Genomic DNA, 22923 nt, shown 5'->3' with positions numbered 1-22923 from the left:
CTCCCAAAGTCTAAACCGCCAGCCAAAGAGCACAAAGGGAGGGACTCATGCACCTGTATAGGGAATTGAGGGTGACCTTGTTAGACTTCAGTGAAAGTGGAGGGCCATGGTCCCCAAAAGTTTGGATCCCCTACTGTGTGGGAATTCATGAGCAGGGAGATGGGACTGGGAGGATGTTTGGAGCACACCGTCACAAAAATTAGGAGGAGGGGGTATGGGATAAGGTGTTTGGGGGGAGAATGGAAGAGGAGATAACATTGAAAGGTAAATATGTATAATATCCAATAAAAAAACACACAGATAAAGGGTCTAAAAAAAAGAAAGGGAGAGAGTTTACTTATTTTAAATTATTTTCAAAAGTTTATAGGAGTTGTTAATTGGCTAAGATCCTATTTTAAGCTCTCCACAAAAGAATTTAAGTCTCTGTTCAATATTCTCAAGAAAGATGTAAATCCTAATTTTCCTCAACAATTAATTGACAAAAGAGAGGTAATCTCACAAAAAGTAGAAGAAGCTTTTACTAATCAATATATTATACAGTCTGATTAGTTGTCGGCGGTGCTATAACAGTCCTTTGTCAAAAGATTATTAATATAGATTTATATATCCTTAAATAGGGTCTTCATGACTCTCTGAGTGTGGAAGGAGCTACTGCTGGCGTTTCTGCCCTGATTTTACAAGAACTCTGAAAAATTGGCTTAAAAACAAAAGGGAATAGTACCCCTTGTTCACTTTTACCTCTCTAAAGCTCAAAGCTCATGGCAGATCTGCTACTGACTGCCTCTGGCACCACCGAGACCATCAAAACTTTGCCACAGATATGGGGAAGGACCCTCTTACCCTTAAAGGGAATGGCCCAGACCCAGTTCCCTTACGGGGCCGAGGATTGATATGCCTGTCTGATACCACAGAAGACACAGCTAACCGGCTACCAAAAAGATTAATGAAAAAAATAGATACCCCCACAAAGGCAGGCCCAACTATAAATACGATGAATAACAATTTACATCCAGGGAAGAGAAATCTCCCTGAGAGTTCCCTTCTTTTTCCTTTCCACGTACAAATGAATCACCCGTGATGTCTGCTGTTAGAAGTTCTAATCCAGACTATGGCAGTTGGAAGAGCAGCAGTGATCACACGTCAGCTGCTGGAAAGAACTGGATTCTCGTTTCAGGTCATCATCAGAAAAGCTAAGTTTGCTACACAGTAAGGATCAGGAACTCTGACCCTGGTTGCAGAACCATTCCTGGTTGCAGAACACAGGGTTGTATTCCCACTTCATCTTTCCAGATCATCCTAGGAGATTACTAGGAGTCCTTGGAAGGGAAAGAAGGAACATTGTTGGTTGGAATAAAAACAGGGTTGAATGAGTTCCAGAAAGCAGGCTTCTCAAACTCGTGGACAACAATCTGCTGAAGAAGACAACTTTAAGAAACCAAATCGAAGCAATATGCAGAGAAGTAAGATGAGAGGAGCTGCCTCAGGAAAGAAGTCAGCTGGTTCGCAGCCAAAGAATCTTGATCCAGCCCTGCCAGGAAGATGGGGAGGTCGCTCTGCTGAGAACCCCCCTTCTGGTTCTGTGCGGAAGACAAGGAAGAACAAGCAGAAGACTCCTGGCAACAGAGACAGTGGCAGTACCAGTGAAGTCCCCCAGCCCCCTCGGAAGAAAAGGCTGACCCTACTGTGGAGAGCGAGGAGGCATTAAAGAGTAGGATGGAGGTGAAGGTGAAGATCCCTGAAGAATTAAAACCATGGCTGGTGGAGGACTGGGACTTGGTTACTAGGCAGAAGCAGTTGTTCCAGCTCCCTGCTAAAAAGAATGTAGATGCCATTCTTGAGGAGTATGCTAATTGCAAGAAGTCGCAGGGAAATGTTGATAATAAGGAGTATGCAGTTAATGAAGTTGTGGGAGGCATAAAAGAGTATTTCAATGTGATGCTGGGCACTCAGCTGCTGTACAAGTTTGAAAGGCCTCAGTATGCTGAGATTCTGCTGGCTCACCCTGATGCGCCTATGTCGCAGATCTATGGGGCGCCACACCTACTGAGATTATTCGTGAGAATTGGGGCAATGTTGGCTTACATTCCCCTTAATGAGAAAAACCTGGCATTATTGCTGGGCTATCTGCATGATTTTCTTAAGTATCTGGCAAAAAAATTCTGCCTCCCTGTTTACTGCCAGTGATTACAAAGTGGCTTCTGCTTACTATCATCTCAAAGCCCTGTGAAGGTCTACTGAGCACTCACTACTGTCTGCTATCTGTAAACACTTCTGTTTAGTCCTTTCGTGGTATAATTGATGTTCTTTAAAACTATCAGTGTAAAACAGGGCTTATGTTTCAGTTTGTTTCCTGTTCTGTTATAGACAGAAAATAAAAGGAGTACCCAGCTCCTTTCCTCGTTTCAAAGTTGCTACCAGTGTATGCAGTAATTAGACAAAGAAGAAATTAAGTAGACCATTTTATTGCCTAGTTGACAACAGTGCTTGAATGCTGGTGGCTCTATCCCTTTGACACTACAGAGTTTTCTAATATGTGTTAATGCTACGTGATGAGATGCCCTGGTTCCTAGTGCCAAAGGTTCAACTTAATGTATATACCTGGAAACCCATGCATTTGTGTTTTTTTTTTTTTGTTTTGGTGCTTGACGTCTGTAAACAGCCCATCCTCTGCAAGTCCATCTTTGTTGTTCCTTAGGCATGCATTCTATCTTTGCTCAAATTGTTGAAGGATGGTGATTTGTTTCCTGGTTTTTGTATTTGTGTCTAATGCACGTTCTAACATGATAGAGGCAATGCATTATTGTGTAGCCACAGTTTTCTGAAAAGTTGATATTTTAGGAATTGTATTTCAGTTCTTAAATAAAACTTGTTTCTAAATTTCAAAGCAAAAAAAAAAAAAAAAAGTTCTAATCCAGATGCTGGCCTCCGAACTTATACTACTCAGACCTTTGAAGGGCCACTGACAAGAACATCAAACAGCTAGAGATTGACATCACTAATCTGAAGAAATCCCTCGTTTTGCTGTCTGAAGAGACCTCCTAAAATCGCAAAGATCCTTATTGGACTTGATTTACTCTATTACAATAGAAAAGGCTGTGTACAGCTCTTGACTGTGTACAGCCCTTAAAGAAGAAGGTTGCCTTTACATAGACAAGACAAGGAGGGTTAAAGAGAGCATGAAACAGGTAGTGAAGGCCCTAAGAAAAGTCAGAGAGAGAAAGAGACAGATGAATGCTGGTACAAGAATTGGTTTTCAGCCTCTCCAAGGTTGTCAACCCTATATCCTCCCATCTTGGGACCATTATTTGGGTTCTCTTTGCTTTTTTCTGCTGGTCCCTGGCTCTCAAATAGGCAGACTAACTCTGTGATACAACAGATAAATAATTTGGTAGCAAAACCTACTCAGATACATTATCATAAGTTAGCTATGGAGGATGACGAGACTCAAGATGAGGTTGTTACTTTATACAGGGTGTTTCCAAAACCCATCTCCACCCAACCTAAAAGGGGGGACTTCTGCCCCTAGACCAAGCAGAGAGGGGCCACCCAGAACCCACTCTGTCAGGCGATCTGAATTCTTGCTTAGGCTGCGAGGCTAAGCACTGCAAGGGAATATAAATAAAAGAAAAAAAATATCTATCTGGGTTCCCTGAGGGACAAGCCTGACTGCATAGGGGTTGATGTCAAAAGTATCCCCTCTCCAGGAAAAAGACATCGGGACAGGTATGGCCCTCATACCTCACTGGATGACAGGGGGACTGGAGCCATTACAAGGTCCCCTTCGGAGGTCAGGCCTCTATCCCCGCCTTCGCAAGTTTAGAATTGCCACAGCCCTTCTATACTTAGAGAAGGGAGGAGATGTCAGGGGCAGCCCTGCTTACACACTGAAGGCCTAAAATCAGCCATAGGCCAAAATCAGCAATAGGTCTGTCATACATGTATACTAACATCAAGTCTTGGGTCTCAGTGGAAAAACATTGAAACAGATGGCTATAAGCTAATGTAAACAGGCAGCTTTTGTGGAAATTTACAAGCCTGAGTAGTCATAGACCTTGTAAATAGGTAGCCTGGGCAGACAATACCAACTTAGATAAGGACAAGCGAGTCATAGGCAGAGTCATAGTGACTTGTCCCCTGAACCTTCACCCAGCCGATACCCGGTTCTGAAGATATCTGTATTCCCCCTGAACACCCACACTCCAGTCTCATTCCCTTCCCCACATCCTGCCTTTCTGTGTTTATAACCCCTGTGTGAATGAATTACGATTTGAGAAAAAATAAATTATAAAAAAAAAAAGAAATGTGTATGGATGAATCCATATGTGAATCTATGTGAGTTTAATCAATATTTGCTTGTGTAGAAGTTTTTCCTTCTGTGAGCATCATTCTCTTCTTCTGGTTCCAAAGAAGTTTATTACTCCAAATTTTCCCTTAGTCTGACAAATAAGAGGCATCTGCACCAAAGGGAAAAGGCTCTGGCAATTAATCCTTTACTTAATCTCCTGCTGTTTTAGAATGAGGTGCTAAGCAATTTCTTGCCTCAGAGGAACTCAGAAAGCAGATTGGCTCCTGAAGCAAAGTGACTTAGAATTGAGATAGGAAAAATGCTTTATTATTATACAGCAACCATTTCTCATGTAACATTAAGTCTTACCCCCACTGTGCTCTTCCCCTCTCCACTGCCTCAAGAAGAACCAAGAACAAGAAAGAAGAGCTGCTGAGGCTGGCCCCTGACATTCAATCATTGTGGAAAACAGTGGCCCCCAAACTGGATATCCTAAATAAAATTACATCCATATATCTTCATTGTGTAAAAGAAAATTAGTCCAAACTAGTTGAAGACTGCAACTTAAAACCTGAAGTGCTGAAACTCCTAGAGGAAAATATGGAAAATAATTCATGGTACAAGTATAGGTATAACCTGAACAGGATGCCAATAACACAGGAACTAGCCCCCCAAAGTAAGTGATCAAATTACATAAGACGTAAAGTCTTCTATACAGCAAAAGAAACTATCATTAGAATGAGTTGACAGCCTACACAATAGGAGCCACTCATTGCCAGCTGTACTTCAGATATGGGATTAATATTTTGCGTATAAGCATGAGTCTAAAAATTGAACTTTTGCAACAAATCAATGTCAATGCTGCATATTTTACTCTCCATAGAACTGGGTTTAAGCAACATGTCAAAATGCAAGATTTTGCTTGCCCTAATTTGAGCTTGCCATATCTTCAGTTTGATTTAGAATGCTAATATAATTTGAAACATTGTATAGTTTCCATCTGGAAGATACATTTTTATTCATTCATATGAATATTTAAATTCACTAAGATGTTTAATCGATAATTCAGCTTTCATCATCATGTTGTGGAATGAGTTTTAAAACATTTTAAATTATTCTTTGAAATGTTCACAAATACATGCCACGTGTTTGGTTATATGTACTTTTGTTGTGCTCTCTTATCCCCATTCCCTGTATACCTTGCTTCCTAACACATTCTCTTCCTACTTTCGCCTCTTCTGTATCTGTGAGATCCAAATCTAAGTACTGATGACAGAACTTCAAATTCAGGCAGGGCCAGGCTCAGGACTCCCAACATTATCCATTTTTAATTATTTTAAGCATACATTTTCTTGCTATACTATGTAATGATATTTTATTCAACTTGAAATTGAAACTGCAATTATACCTTCCATTCATTTTGCAAGTCTTTCTTTATTGCCTAATATTGTCACACCATTAGAAAGTAGTATCTATCACTTGGACACATTATTTCCCCTTGTGTAAATCTCTTGATTTAGTTATGTCTTTTAATGGCACATAACTAACCAGGAACTCACACAGGTGGAGCTGAGCTACCCTTCTGTCATCAGCACTGTACACAATTAAAAGGCAGTTGCTCTACTCTCTTCCAATTACATCGGTTTCCCAAGCATAATCTGATGAGACAAACTTATCTTAAAAGCATCATGCAGTGTTCTCTAAAAGAACAGGACTGGTTTTATGAATGTATGGATCCATCCCCTGTAGCACTGGGGAATTTCTAGAAAGCTTCTGGTCTTCAGTTTACATTAAAATCCTAAAGAAGTGGGTTTTTAATCAAAGTGAAGGAATGTCTCAACAATGGTATAGATGAAATTGCCAGCAAGAGTAGGAGCAAGCAGGGGAAAAAACACCTCTTTCTATAGACTGACACCAGATGTGACCCAAATTTAGGGTGGGTCTTGCCATCTCCAATAATACAACCAAGAAAATTCCTTATAAATGACTCCAGATGCCTGGTTTTAGTTGATTCCATGTGTAGTCAAATTGAAAACCAAGATTAGCCATCTCATATCTATTTTTTCCTCACAGAATACTATATGTTCCATACTCTCTATACGTTGCCTAAAAAACTCACCATCAATAAATGGTTGTGATATTTTTGTACTGCTACACATAACAGTCAGGATTCCCAGAGAACCAAAACTGAAAGAATTCATATATAGTGAAAAGAATATTTATTAGATAAATATCCTTTTCACTACTTTTGGGCCTACATAACTCAGCCCAAGTAGCCTAACATGGCCATCTGCACATCTGATAGCCTCTCAGTACAAGAGGTTTGATACCTGAGTAGTCCCAATTCGGTGATGAATGCCTGAAGGATTCAACATGGGAAGGCAGAAGAATTTGAAGGATGCCAACTGCTGTGACAATGGAGCAGATGCACTCACTAACAGGGAGAGAAGGCAGGAAGGCAAAAACAGTAGCTTTACCCTACGGGTTCTTCATACATGGACAGCCAGTGATGCAGGAGAAAGGTGAAGTAATAAAAAAAATGCTATAAACTTTACTGTGTAAAGGATTTACTAATAATCTTGCTTAAGAAATATTAACTTACTTAAAGGAGAGTTTAGCTAAATGGGTGCTACTTCCAAAACAACTCAAAGATATCAGGCTTGTTAGAAACTGTATGAAAGAAGAGTTTCATGCTACAAGCATAATTGAAGTTAAGAATTACTGAGAAAAAAAAGTCTGTAAATGTTTGGACTGATCTCTAGTTAGGCTTCATTCCTGTAACAAAAGGAAACAATACTGGCACACAACTAGCCATTAGACTGATCCCATGCAAAGAACATGCCTGTAATGGAGCAGCACAGGGTAACTACTATTGTTGAGTTCTTGCCTGCATACTTCTGCTCTAAGGACAACATGATCCTGAGTAAAGCCTGTTTAAAAGGAACAGCACAGATGTACTTTAAAAGACACTTCTGTCACTATCTTTGCCATGTGAATTTCTCATTCCCAGGGGGTAGGGGACCAAGATTTGTAGTTTTCTGCTTCTGTTTAAATTGTTCAAAGTTAACCAGGGACAGGGACCTAAAAGAGATTTAAGGATGAGAGCACATATGGAATATATAAGCCTCATGTCTATATAAACTGGCTTTTTTTAAATGCTAGTTCCTTTTGTACACTAGCAGAGCCAGGTGTGAACTAGTACTTGATTCATTGATTTCTAGATGTAGAGAGTAATTTCTCACTGGAAGTGAAGACCTCCACAGAGGGGAGACCCTCTCTCAAGTCTCAGAAAGTCGCGACCACCCAGTAATCTGCTCGAGACACCATGTACCGGAGCAATTGCGAGGTTGTTTATTAGGGCGTGACAACTAGCTGCCGGTCAATTCGTATGCCCATGTAGGAGCTGAATTGACCCCGACAGACAGTTTGAGAAGGGTTTTTAAGGGGAAAAACCACAAACCAAGGAATGGGGAGGGGGTGAGAGGTTGCTAGGGTGGTGTAACATGAAAATAGTGGAACATTCCAAAGGAACCCAACCTACGGGAGTCAGGGTCAGGTGAAAACTCTCTGTACGCTTATCTTTCTCAAGAATGTGGTCCTGCCCTGTTACTTCGGCCTTGCCCTGTCACTATGGTTCTCAGCTTGGTTCCACCTGGCTAAATTGCATTCTAGCCAGTTCTCGTAATTAGTCTGTCCACATTCTTAGCTTGCTTCATGCCTCCATGACTTTGTAAAGAAAGCCTAAAGAATATTTTATGTCTAAGAAGGATTCTATATACCCAGTATCTATAATTTTTCACTCTACAGAAGAACATACTATTTTAGGGCCAGAATGTGCTGCCCTCTTTAGAAGAGGGCCTTTCTTTTCAGTTAATCCTTCCAGAAAATTCTCTCACAGACCTGTCCAGACATGTCTCTCAGTGGATCTCAGGCCCAGTGAATCCATTGACAAACAAGATTAACTATAACACCATATAATGGTTTGAATTGTAACCTTAAGAAACTATTTGTTAAAAAGATGGACATTTTTCAGTTCTATTATTTACCCTATGACTGTCTTTGATAGACTAAAATTTGACAGTATGATAATGTTTTCTCAAATCATAGTCTTTGACTATATGCATAATTTTTCTACAAATTAAGGAAAATGCCTTACTGATCACCTCAAAAAATGTAGTCATCTGCTACTTTTTGCTCAACAATCTTCATTCAGCTGGATTTCTTCTTTTGTTTTCATTTGAGATATTGTAGAATCCATGTTCTCCTCTGCTGCACCAGTGACATGAAATTTCACCAGTCACTTACTGGAAAGATCTCAGAGGTCTGGTTGGGATGTTGGACAACAAGCAAGTCAGGTGCCTAAAGGGGCAGATTCCTCTGTTAAACACACTTTCAAAGTATCTGTTCCTCTATTTCAGCTAAAACTTTCTGGTGCAAGCTGAGCATGAGGCATTTCTGCCTACCAGTTTAATCTTTTATATATGTGATCCATGACATTGAGCTAAGCATACACAAAAGGATGCTCATGCTGAACATTCTTGGAAGCCGACTTCTTTAACTAAACAAATTTAGGAATGAGTGACCCTCTGCATGAATCTGTGACTCCTAAATAAAATGTCTCTGTTGCCTTTGGGAGGGGATACCCTTTGGAAACGATTCCTTACATTACCTTGCCTGATGCAGGCAAAGTGTCTTTCCACTCTTTTATGACTTAGCTATGTTTTGTTGTTGCACTCACCAAGATACACATTCATTGTGTTGAATTACAGAGGCATTGCTTGAAGTAGGACTTCTTCCCCTTCATGACTCAACTACCTTTTTAATGGAACTGAATTTTGTTTCAATTACTTTTCTCTGGGAGCAGGAAAGTCTGACACTATGAGAAGAACTCCTTACTCACAGACTGTACTTCCTCTCAGGGATTGTTGTAGCCCTGCACTCACGACTCAGCATCCCCCATTCTGGGGTTAATCTTCTTGTTTCTCATGTTCCATTGAAGCTGGGTCTGATTCCATGCAGCAAAGTTGACCCCATCAGCTTCATTAAATCTATCATGTCATGTTGTAGAAATATTTAATCTCAATCAGGGTTTTTACCCTATCTTTGATCATTTAGTCCCCAGATAAAAGGCACGTAACTTTTAGTATTATAATAAGCCTTAATCAGCACTAGTGCTGGACAGATATCTACCCTCTATGCTATTAGAATCTATTTCTCCATCAATAACTCCATTTTATAATTTGCTATGTTTCATCTGGGCAGCCCTTAATCCCAGTTGGCTAGTCCTCATGGCTATGTTTTCATGACTCACCTACTTCGTGGCAGCTTTCTCCTCTCTTCACTTTCTCTCCTCTTCATGGTTCTCCTCAGACCCCAAGTCTGGGAACCCCAAGTCCTGCCTATCTCAATTTTGCCCAACTATAGGCTGTAGGCAACTTTACTCATCAGGGATAACTTGAGGGTGGGGAGCCAAGGTCATATAGCATCACTTGGGTCTATGTGCAGATTCTCTCATCCTTGAGGACAACCACACCTTGGGGGCCAGTATTTAGCATTTACAATTCAGAACAAAAACCCAAACCTCAGCAATGTCAGGTATTTTGTAATGTTCTTGCAGATGTATTTAGTGACTTTCTTACTGCTTGGAGCTAAAGCCAACATAGCTGAAAGTCAGTGGTTCTAGTTGACCTGGATGCCTTCCATGTTCATGGAGCCCATGTCCTTCGGTCCTAAGGAAGTTGGCTTTTGGTGTCAAATATTTGACCCTGAGCTTGGATTTCAAGTTCCAGGCAAGGACAGTACTGGAGACAAATGGGCTTTTGTTCTGAAGTTTCTCTTCTGAAATGAGTAAGTAAGGCTGAAAGAACAAGACTTAACATAGAAAGGGCAGCTACACTGACTTATCTCCCCTAGAACCTGCTGTCCTTTATTAAACTTCAAAGAAGAATAGTCTCAACACACACACACACACACACACACACACACACACACACACACTTGTTTAGAATCGTGCTATCCCTGTTTCTTGTTGTTCATACAATAAATACTTGGTGAGAAACCCTCTATACTATGGAATACATGTGGAAGAAAGTACTAAATAATGTGTTTTCTAAAAACTAATTAGGAAAAAATACATAGCATTTGCAGTAAAACCATCTTATATGCAATATTTAAGAAATAAATGACTTTGTCTCCTAACTTTAAAAATAGAACTAATTTTATCAATAAAGCAAAGTACTTTTATACATGAATATGTAGTAATTTCTGACCACATAACTGATGAGTATGTATGTGTAGAAATAAGATCTAGGTTAAGGTATTATGCCCTAAATATTCCTCATGCTAACAAAAGTGTGTGTTCCTTTGGAGAAAAATAAGAAAGCAACATAAGGTAAACCAGAAATAAATTAAACCTGGCAGACAACTGATATTACCACAAGGTGGCAGCATGACCACATCATACCTCTTCTAACAGATTTCCCCAGTTAGTGTCCAGTGGGAAATCCTGGCTTCAGTGAGATGGCTTCCTAGAAGCATTACAAACCATATGTGTCCTTTCTCTATCCTGAAGCCTCTAAGTGGTGGTTGATGCTAAAATAACTGACACTAAAGAGAAATATAAAATGAGCCTTTACCAAGGCTTCTACTCCCAACTCTTCCTGACCTGACACTAACCTTTCAGTACCTTCCCTTGTCTAGTCTCTTTTCAAGGCAAGATACTAGGAATATGTGTCATATTTTAACTGAAATTATTTTGTCTGCTCTATCTATAAAATCATCGGATTTTTTTTGTTTTTGTTTTTTATTTCTTGTTTAATTTATTTTTCACTGTCCTTACTGTATTCAATATCACAAATATAATTATTTTAATTGGATATTTTACTTATTTACATTTCAAATGTTGTCCCCTTTCTCGGTTTCCCCTCGGCAAACCCCCATCCCAACAATCCTCCTTCTGCATTTATGAGGGTGCTCCCCCACCCACCTAACCACTCCCACCACACCTACCTTGGCATTCCCCTACACTGGAGCACTGAGCCTTCACAGGACCAAGGGCCTCTCCTCTCATTGATACCAGACAAGGCCATCCTCTGCTACATATGCAGCTGGAGCCATGAGTCCCTCCATGTGTACTTTTTGGTTGGTGGTTTAGTTAGAGTTTCTATTCCTGCACAAATATTGTGACCAAGAAGCAAGTTGGGGAGGAAAAGTTTTATTCAGATTACATTCCCACATTGCTGTTCATCACCAAAGGAAGTCAGGACTGGAACTCAAGCAGGTCATGAAGCAGGAGCTGACGCAGAGGCCATGGAGGGATGTTATTTAATTATTTATGTTTAAGGCTAAGCATAGTTTGTGGTATCTAATCCCAGCTTGGATCTTAACTATCGTATAAATAAAAATTAGAATTACTTTCGTTATTGAGTTTAGGTCCTAGCAATGAATTTTCACATATAAAGTTGGATTTTAATTCTATTAATTTTAGTTATAATTGTCATGTTTTATGCCGAGAATAGTTTGTGTTAATTATATGGCCGTGGTGTCTGGCACAAACTTTACCAACCCTAAGAGGTATAGCTTAGTCAAACTTTCATTTATTACTTAATATTTATCACTGCTGGGTCCTGTGGGGGTGTGGCTAGCCAAAGTGTCTTAAGCTGTTTAATGTGCTTGATATACTCTCCTTAAATTTTCAAGTAAATGTTTAAGGGATTTTATACTGGTACATGGATATTTGCATATGTAATCTTACCTCCAATTAATTATAAGACCAGGACCAAACCTTTGTGTTTATGGGATTAACTATCCATCTAAGCATTTTCAGTGCTTTGCTTTATTGTTAAGCTACATCAACTTGATTATATAAACCCATAGGAGTGTGTAATGAAATGAACTTTAGTCAAGTGAGATTTGGTTTTATAAAATTTTTACTAATACTAAAATTTGAGTCATATTTTGTGAACCACTAGAATAGAATGGGCTTGTTTCCCCTGGCTTGCTAAGCTTGCTTTTTTATAGAACTCAAGACTACCAGCCCAGAGATGGTAGCCCACCCACAAGGAGCCCTCCCCACTTGAGCACTAATTGAGAAAATGCCTAACAGCTGGATCTCATTGAGACATTTTCTCAACTGAAGCTCCTTTCTCTGTGATAACTCCAGCTTCTGTCAAGTAGACACAAAATCAGCCAGTACAAGTGGGGATATGGAACCTGAAGAGAAGACTCCAGTAGCCAGATAGGACCTCCAGTAGAGGGATGGGAACACCAACCTATCTACAAAACTTTCGACCCAAAATTGGTCCTGTCTAAAAGAAATGCAAGGACAAAAATGGAGCAGAAAGTAAAGGAATGGCCAACCAGTGGTAGAGGATATAGAGTCTGAACTGGCCATCCTTTGGAGCCATAAAAGTCTCCCAGTGGTAGAACTGGGTTGTAGTCCCATACCACAAGAGGGAGCCCATGCTCTACACAACCCAGATGGCTAGGAACCAGAGACTGGTTAACCCAGAAACCTAGGATTAGTGCATTCTCAGTCTCCAACAGGAAAGCCTCATCTGAGGCAGCAGATGGGAGCAAGTACAGAGACCCACAGCCAGATATTATGTCTTAATTGGAGGTCTTCATTGGGTCTCTCCCCTCAGAGATCAAGGAAACCCAGGGAAGAAGGACAGAAAATTTTACAGGAGTCAGAGGGGATGTAGGATACCTTAAGGACATAGCCCAGCAAATCAACTAGGTAGGGCCCATACAGACTCACAGAGACTATGGCAGCAAGCATGGGGCCTGTATGGGTCTGCACTAGGTCCTTTGTGTATGTATCATGACTGTTTGTTTGGTGTTTTTGTGGGACTCTTAAGAGCAGGAGCAGGTATCTCTGACTCTTTTGCCTGTTCCTTGGTCTTTTTTACTTCTATTGGTTTGTTTTGTCCAGTCTTGGTACGAGGACTTTCACTTGCCTTATTCTATCTTGTTTTGTCGTGTTTGGCTGTTGTTTTTTGGAGGCCTGAACTTTTCTGAAGAGGAAACAACAGAAGGGGAGTAGATCTAAGGTAAAGGAGTTGTAAAGGGGAGCTGAGAAAAGTGGAAGGAGGAGAAACTGTGATCGGGATGTATTGTATGAGAGAAAAAAATCTATTTTCAATAAAATAAATAAATGAAAATAAAGTCTTACACATGAGCTCTTCATTAGTGTAATAACACTTTATATATCCTCTTTGATTATTGACCTATTGCTACATAGCAATATTGTAACTTGTATTTTACATTCAGAGTCATCCTTGTGTACAATGAAATATATTCATTGTACCAACCTAAAAAGGAATTTTCAGTGAACCTGTCTAGCCCTGCCATAATGCAGTACCACTGAGTGTGTAACCATTTCTTTTCAGGAAAAGATGCTAAAATCAATTTGGTGTTTGTTGGGATACATTGTGAGAAGGTATGTCTCTGTATATTCAAGTGTTAATTCTATATCAGCAACGAGCTAAATACTAGCCCTTGATATTGTTATTTCTATGGTTTATCACCTGTCTCACATTTTGTAAATATTTGTTCCTTCCTCACCTGCCTAAGGCAATCTAGAATTGTATCTTATTGGCTTTAATAAAGACCTGACAGCCAATACCTGAACAGGAAGTGGAAGATGGAACTTCCAGACAGAGATAGGCACTCTGGGAGAATTAAGATGCAAGAGATTCACCAGTGCACTTGAAGGTTAATGGATAGGCCAGAGTGGAGAAAGAGGTAGATCTGGCCACTTGGTAGGACTTAAGCCAACATTAGTAAGGATGAATAATCAGGAGACTGCCAAACTAAGGCCTAAGCTTTAAATATTAATAAGCCTCTGTGTCATTATTTATACCACTGGCAGGTCCATGGAAGTCTTACTATATTTGGCAACCACAAACTTGGTGTTGATTCACCCTTTCGCAAAAAATGAATTGGTTGGGGCTTCAAAAGAACTTGTCTAAATGACAAGTGTTACAACTCATAGACCTCCTTTGACTGAGGACTTTTCTGAACAAGGTTTGAAGAACTGGTTTCCTTCTCTCTTCCAAAAAAAAAAAAAAAAAAAGTAAACAAAAACATAACCCCTCAAAGCTGCTATTCTAGGCATTTGCTAGGCAGACACATGGTCTAATAGGAAACTACTGGATGAGAATTGCCAAATTGCCAGAGCCAGTGCTGGGGGCGGGGGGTGGGGAGGTGGGTGGAATTTGGCTTGTGCTGCACTTGAACAAACAGTCTCAGCATCACAGCTTAAACCCTGAGATTTAATAATTACAGAGGGTTAAGCCTGGGAACAAAATCACAGAAGACCTTCTATCCTTTCTACAGCAGAGTTATACCTGCCACTGTAGCACCCTTCTCTTCTAAGGGTTTTGGACCCCCAAGTATTTAATTTTAGTGGTTTTTCTACAATCTTCTGTGGTGAAAAACCAGCTTCTGGAAGTCTTGTTTTAGAGTCAGGTATCTGGTTATGGCCTCTATTATGTAGACATATGGCCTGTTTCTGGAGCCCATTGAATCAGAGCAGGAACCTGTCTGGAGTTACAAAAGGAGGTTGACTAAACAGGGACATGGTGACAGATCCAGAAGGTTTCTGAGGATGTCAAGGAGAGTAAGTAATAAGGTTTTGTCCAATGGAGATGGTTTTCACCTTGCAGTTGACTCTTTAGTTCAATTTTGCAAATCCCCATCTATGAAGTCACTGGTGATGCCCAAACCCTCCCTTGTGTCTTTTTTTTTTTTTTCTGCTCTGTAGGAAAGTGTGACACACATCCCTCCTGCATTTCCCTCAGTGACTTCTCCCCAAACTGTTGCTGCTGCTGAGCCATCTGTCAGGCTCCCAGCATCTGTATCTCTTTCTGCAAAGCTGAGCTCCCAGCAGGCTGGGGCCTCAGCCCACAGAAATGCTGCAACCACAGTGGAATTCTGAAACCAAGGAAAGGACCAAGAAGAAAGAGGTTTATTTTGAAATTCACAGGGAAAAAAACTGTAGGTATTTGCTCAAGAGCCAAATAAGCAAGATCTATGGAACAAGCCTATGAAATATGCATTTATTTTAAAGGGCTAATCCTTGCACCCAGTGATCATGAAATATGCCCTTCATGAAGGAGCTAGAGAGAGCTGTCATCAAATATGCTATGGTGTACCAATAAGTCTATACATGCTGAAGATCATTAAATAAAACCTCCTTAGTTTCATATATGGGAACGATAGAATTCAGAGTTGAAGATAAAGGAATTTTATATACAGTCTATACTTCACATCCATAATTTCTACTACTTTGGTTTAACCAACTCAGAATAAAAATAATCAGAAAAAAGTCACATCACCCTGAACATCTACAGACTTATTTTTTATCATTATTTGCTAAATAATGAAGTTTGACAATTATTTGCTTAGTATTTATATTGTATTAACTATTATATCAGGAGGTACTTAAAATATAAAGGCTTTATACAAACACCACACAAATATGTGTAAAACACACACACACATTGGTCTTAGAACCAATCTTTTATGGGTAGTGGGACAACTGTATATAGGAATATGTGTATACTTACATATTCATGCACATAGCACACACATAAATATAGCTGGATGAGGTAGAAGAGATAATATTTTCAGAACAAAGATCTTTTAGGAAGAACAGGTGTAGGAATAAGAAAAGGCTATCTGTTATTGTTGACGAGGGTCTTAACTGTAGTTGGAAGTTGAATGTGACTAAAAAAATAAAGCAAAAAGTGATAACAGAAAAGTAAGAAGTGTCATTAACACTAAAAGGAAGAAGTCAAATAATTTCTGGGTGGTTTTAAAATGTTAGGAGAAATTTAGATAAGTATCTGGAAGGGAAACTATTGGGTAAGGGCAATTATATGGATTCCAAACAAAGAGATACTGGGGGGGGGGGGGGGCCCGGGAGCTCTGAGCCAGAAAGATCTGAGAGCAGAGCTCACATTAAGCTGGTGGTGTATGTCATCAAGAAGCATTTTTCACGTGGGGATACGGAGTACGTCATCAGGAAGGATCTGACACACAGAAGTGTGTGTTAAATCATGTGAGTAGGCTTTGAATGTAGCCCATTCCCAACACATCTTTAATACAATATGAGTTAGAGAGCCTTTGTAATTCCTGTAAAGAGAACAGTTCCGATAAACTGCTGTCAAAGACTAAGGCAGAGTATAGCAAGAGGCACTGTTATTTTGTATCTAAGTTCCTCCAATCAAATAGAAAAATCACAATCTCAGCTGTGGGAGTCTGTCCCTCACCCTCTAATCTATTCTGAATCCCAAATTGTCCCTGAGGAGAACATCTGAGGCCTGGTCTTCTTCAGTCTCCAATTTATACAAATACCTCAGATTATCAGAAATTGTTCTGATTTCACATTATCAATTTTTTTCTCATAGACCACATGTTTGTTTTTTAAATGAAGTCATACAGTAAGTAGCTTATATTTGACTTTGCTACAAATTTTTTTTAAAAAAAAGAATGAGAAACAAGGACTGTGGAGGACAACATTTACCAAAGTTTTATAAGAATATTAAGATTTCCAAGAGACATTAATAAATTGCAAGTAATTTTAGTGTAATTTTTTTAAAAAATGTGGAAGCTCAGATGCTAAAAATCCCACCCAAACTTGTGGTTTTTATCTGCACAAGTGTTTTCACTCTGAACATCCCTAAGTAACAGGTTATAAAGTAAGTAAATAAACAAAAAAAGCATCTAGCTCTATCCAGTAGAATAAGAAATAAGGACAAATCAAAATTAAAAAACTGAAAAACATTTTCAAACTTATGTGTTTGCTTGTTGAATTTTTGCTATATAACAGTATAACTAACAATGTGTCTATCCACTTTCATGCTAATATTGCATATGCTTATATTTAGAATAACTAGTCAAATGATTACTCTTTGTGTTTTCAGAATCCTGGAAATCCAAAAACTCTCCAGAAACAAAATTATGACTTATGCAAGAAATTCCACTATGACTTTCATGCCTTTTCACTATATACCCTTGTTATTCCTCTTGGTCTCTCTATGCCCCTTTCCTAGTCTCTTTCTCAAATATGTGAAGAGTTAGAAACCCCCCTCCTCAGTCCTAGTCCACACTGGATGAAAACAAAACAAGAGAGTAGAGCTTTCCCCTTCCCCCTGGGGCTCAACATGGCTGATTTCCATAGGAAACAATCAACTTGACTATAATGTGATTGTGTGACTATCAGAAGCTGGATGGAGGGGATGGAAGTAGGGCTGTCCCTGCCCACTGCTTTAATTAGAGTCAAGACTTGGATGGTAATCATGACAGATGGGGTATGAATATCAGACAGGCACCTTAGAAAAGTTTTTCATGGCCCTGCTGAGGACAGAATGATGTCCATATCTGGGGTCAGACTGATAGCAAACTGTCTCTGCTCCTGAAATGCTCCCTTTTCAAAAGAAGCACTAAGTAACCCATACCTATCCTGAATGGTTTGGAGTAGACTCAAAAATGTTTTCTTCAAGCAGCACTGGTTTGTTCAAATGTGTTCACCAAATGAGCCATCCCTAGAGTGAGTGCTGTGACTGACAATGAATCTCTTGGCTTTTCTGGGTAGAAACCTCAGTATCCTTAGATCAGCAGCACTAAGATCAGACCCCTTCTGCTACTTGGCCAGTCATAATGATGTCCAGTCTTACTATGTGTTCCCTTAAAAATGTCCTTACTTCAATATAAACAGTTATTTTCCAATGTGTGCTTTGTACTGCAGAACCTATCACTTCCCCTTGCAGTGGAACTTTGATCTAAAGTATTACCTTCTCTCTTTACAATTCTACTTACTTTGAATGTTTTTTTTTTTTTTAGGTTTTGTTTTTTGTTTTGGTTTGGTTTGGTTTGGGTTGGGTTTTTGTCACTTTATTGTTGTTCCCTGGTAAGGTATGGAATGATCTGGTTGTCTGATAGATACACATCTCCAAGAAAAACTCAAAAAAGTCTTATTCTACTTTTTTTGACATCTGAATTTGTAGCTAAGTGTGGCTTCCAATTTTTGTAAATAATCCTTCCTCTGCTTACATAGGGCAGGGAGTATAGATATGTGCCACCATCCCACGGTCGTCTTATGTTTTTCATTCCAAAATTAGATCCTAGTGACAGCTTTGAAGAATGCCCTTGAAGATAATTTTATTGTTACCCTGCACTTTTCTTTTAAATCCCCTTTCTTTCATGCCAAGTCCAGTAAGTGGGAGTCATTCTCAAGAGTCATATTTCAACCTAAATATATGTTCACAGGTTACTATTTGGTTAGTGGCTCTGTGTACCATCTGTTTAGAGAATGCCTTTTTATTATTAAAACTGTCTTATGAAGGACACACAGATAAAGAAAACTTTAACTTAGATATGGTCCTAGCTTACTACTATATAAGTAATGACTACTAAGAATGTGGCCAAAATTGTGGTACAATTTCAATGAATGTTCAATGAATAGATCTCAATGTTCCCATGAAGATAATAAACTTGCTAACATGTTTCTCCTGCAGCTTCAGCTATTGTATTTCTTCTACACTTCTGAGAAAAGTTTAGGCAATATGAATCTTTTCTGAGAATCTTCTATTTCCCTGTATAATGTACCATGCAAGTTTAAGGTAGAAAATAGGTGAGAATAAAACATTACAGGTTTAAACCAAACCTTTTCCTCTACAAAAGTACATGAAGAATAAATATCATAACTTTGTGAAATATTTAAAAATAGTAATCAAAGGAAATTCAACTATTAAATGATTGCATACACCAAGCCATAGTGAAAAGAACACTGTAAAGGTATGAGTTGGTTTAGTTTTTTTCAATACCATAGTGAGATGTAGAGTCATAAACACCATGTTAAATATTTCATAAGTTCATCTTGTTTATTTTGCTACACCAACTCAAATGGAATTCATGAATTATGGCCAGCCTAGATATTTAACAGCCTTAAGTCTTCTACAATTTTTAGTGTCCTGAAACATCTTTACTAGTTTAAATAAGGGAAGGTTAAAAGTGTCTGAGCTATGCATAAGTAAGCTTAAAAATTATCTTTTGAATAGTTAAAAGTACACATAGTGATATCAATGATCCAGGCAAGTTGTGGTAATAGAATATAGGGCTGTAGGCATGTTTCCTTAAGCATTCAAGAATAGTAAAGCATTGGTCTTAATAAGCTAAATAATCTATTGTTGGCATGGAGGAAGAGAGGCAGGTGATGGGAAGTTTATCAGAAAGATCAGAAACTCAAAAAAGAGTGGAAATCTGGATAAAACAAAGATTCATTCTAACTCAGAGATGCAGTATCATTTTTAGGTTCAGCATTGTTGTCCCTAACCCTTCAGACTAGGAAAGAAAGGATTTAATTGAATATTTTTTAATTGATTTTGAAAAATCCCTCCCGTTGGAGCTTTTGCAAAACAAAAACAGATAAAGTTACATCTTCATCTGAGTCCTATTTTCTGCAAAGCTGGATGTATTAGACTATAATCGCTCAGGACTTGGGGGGCTACCACACTTTGGCTATGATCTTTAATCCCCTCTTATAGGTTCCCTAGTGTAGGTGATACTGTGATCTACACACAGTGAACTGTGTGTGAACTGCTTGGATGGGACTCTGGTCACATCTGGTCCCAAAGCCGTTTGTTCTACTTTGAAACAGAAGGATGGATAAACAATTTGAATTTTTCTCTTATTTTCTTTTGAAGCATACTACCTTATTATACAATGTTCTGAGCTCCTGACTTCATTTATCTGCTAATGTGATTATATGCTCATCTGAATTTTATTTTGCATCTGATTTTCATGTTATTTATCTTATTTTCAATAAGCTGGAGTCCTCTCAAGTATGAGTTCCATTGTTCAATATCAGGCATCAGTTCTTTCATCCTGTATGACACAGAGTTCTCTAGTTGAAGTTGCTTTTATTGAATGTTGGAAGCCTGTGTGAAAGAATAGATTTTGCTATCTTTCTCTCTTTTTTGACATGTTAGCAATCCTCAAAATATTATTTGTTCAGTCCCTAATAAGCATATATCATTAAAAAAGAAAATTTCTAGCCAATTTAATATTTTACTAGAAAAATATAACATATATTAGTGGGTTCTAGCTGAATTTGATAAATTTCATTTTACTTTTCTCTTTTTAATAGAGACACAGAAAGTACACATCACTTGTTAAACTACCAAATGGTTTCACAGTCATTTTGTGAGAGACATATAGTTATTAGGCCTCTTTTAAAGGCAAAGAAGTGGAGTTACTGAGAAATTGTATGTGTCCAAAGTTATAGTGTTAGTAAAAAGTGGGACTAAGATAAGAATTCCTTTCATTTTGTAAATAAAATTTTAAAATAAAAATACAAACTACACGACCATAACAAAAATAAATTAATATTAAAACAATCTTATCTAAATTCAATGCAATTTTTAGGAAAGCAAAAGATTGTTGTACAACTCAAACCTATACTTTAAAACATCTCAAGTATGGGAGACTTGGAGAGGGGATAACATTTGAAATGTAAATAAAGAAAATATCCAAAAAATAAATAAATAAAACAAATTAAAATCTCAAGTAAGAATAATTATAATCAGATCAACAGATGTAAGAAGGAAAAAATGATTGACAAGAAATGATTGAGCTTCCTTTTGAAAAATTTTATTTTTTTAATTGATTTGTTTGGTTTTTCTCTTTAATAATACAAAATTATGTCAAGTAAGTATTCATTGTTCTCAGTAAATCTGAGTATTTAGTGACCATTATAGAGCAATTAGAGTTGGGCTTAATGCATAAGAAATAAAGATTTGAAAAAGTAATCTAAGAAGTCAGTTTGTTATATAGTTTTTAAAAGCTAAGAATAGAGATTGGAAATACGGTTTAACAGATTAGAGCACTGGTTGCTGTGGCAGAGAACCTGGGTTCAGTTCTCAGCATCCACATGGCAACTCACATATGTTCTCTATTCCTGTTCCAGGGGACCCAATGATCTCTTCTGGCCTCTGTAGGCACCAGACATGTACATAGTCACAGATATATATGAAAGAAAAACACTCATACATATAAAAATACACAAATCTTGAGAAAAAATTAAAACAGGCAAAATAAGAATATAAATGTCTCTAATGGAGGCAAAATGTGGTAGGCTTTATTGAAAAAGGCCACAAAGTGCCATGGATGCTTGGAACAAAAGAGAGAAACCAAAATCCAAAAAACAGACCACCCCCACCTTCAGACAGCCTTCTGAGGAATCCTTCTATGAACCCACCAAAAAAGGTCATAACTGGATAAGCAGAAAATAAGGAAAAATGGGAACCCATAAAATTCTTTGGTGATATAAGTAAACGTTTCAACAGAGTGAATTATTATTGCCCTCAAAACCCGAAGGACAGGCTACCCCTTGCCAAAACTACTATTCAAAAGAGGAAACATAAAGGTGAATGTGGTAGACCAAGACAGTATACCTCTATCAAGGAGTTGAGGGCAAGAAAGATCAAAGAAAAAGTTGTTTTCCTATGGCCTAGCTATAAAAATGGACAAAATCTAAAACAGTGAAAACCCCTTCCTACTTAAAAGTCATTACTGTGATACTATTTGTCTTTCTTGTGTTCATAGATTTGCCCAATCCCTAACAGCAGACCTAACTAACACAGATGGGGCTTTTCAACCTAGCCCAAGTTTCTGTTCTTTGGCTAGCACCAAACTCCAGCCAACACAAATCTCCCCTCTAATTGTAATTGAATCCACACTTTTATAGTTCATTACCTCTCTGATAGATTCTATTCGATTAGGTTAGATTAGATTAGATTAGGCTGAGCTGTGACTGGTTTTATAATCAGCCCAGGTTGAAGCAAAGAAAAAGAGAAGAGGCCAAGGCAGGGAGGAGGGACCACATGACAGAGTGATCTTTCTTTCCAGTTTTCCAGCCAACAATTCGTTTTTTTTTCACAATACACCCTCCAGCCTGCATGCATGCGTACACACAAAATTCAAGAATGAAAGTGATATCTGAGAACTAGAGACTGTCTTGCCTAAAGCACTTTGATTAGAATGAAAATACTGAAGCTCGGATGAGGAAGAACATTTTCCAAAATCAAGACTCTGAGAATCCAGAGGTGATCACCATAGAAATGCATTACTAAAGATTATATGCATAAGAGATCACTGAAGTGAACTGATTTGACAAACAAGTACATTCTTAGGGTCTCTGGATCCACTCCAGTATGCAATGAGGCCACATCAATCCTGTGGCACCCCAGTATAAATGAGCATAGGACAAGTCATGCAGCAAGTGTCTCCCACAGACAATTTTGAATCAGAGATATTTATTCTTTGACATAGTCAAAAATCCAAGAACAGTAACCTTGGCTCATTCTGTTTACAGCCATCCCCCATCCTCTCTTTTCATAGGTATCAGAACTGCCCCATGCTCTGAGAGCTTTCCCTGACTATTCCTGTTGGTTTTCCTTTATCCTTCAAGAATATCTCACAATCTTGAACCTCACCCTTCCAAAAAACTACCTTGCTTATCTAATCATCCCTTGCTATCTGCTGCTCAAATCTTCTAAACTGGTATCCTTCATCGCTACCTTACAGTGAGTAATATTCTCTCCTCACAGTTACATATCTAATCTGTGTAATAA

General features: G+C 38.5%; 1 pseudogene; it reads left to right on the top strand.

Moving 5' to 3' along the window:
• The first annotated feature begins 1226 nt into the window (after positions 1-1226).
• On the top strand, positions 1227-2227 carry LOC114637027 (annotated as a pseudogene).
• The last annotated feature ends 20696 nt before the right edge of the window (positions 2228-22923 follow it).

Source organism: Grammomys surdaster, unplaced genomic scaffold (genome assembly GCF_004785775.1).
Source record: "Grammomys surdaster isolate TR1022 unplaced genomic scaffold, NIH_TR_1.0 125125, whole genome shotgun sequence".
NCBI lineage: Eukaryota > Metazoa > Chordata > Mammalia > Rodentia > Muridae > Grammomys > Grammomys surdaster.
This window is presented reverse-complemented; position numbering and strand designations above follow the sequence as displayed.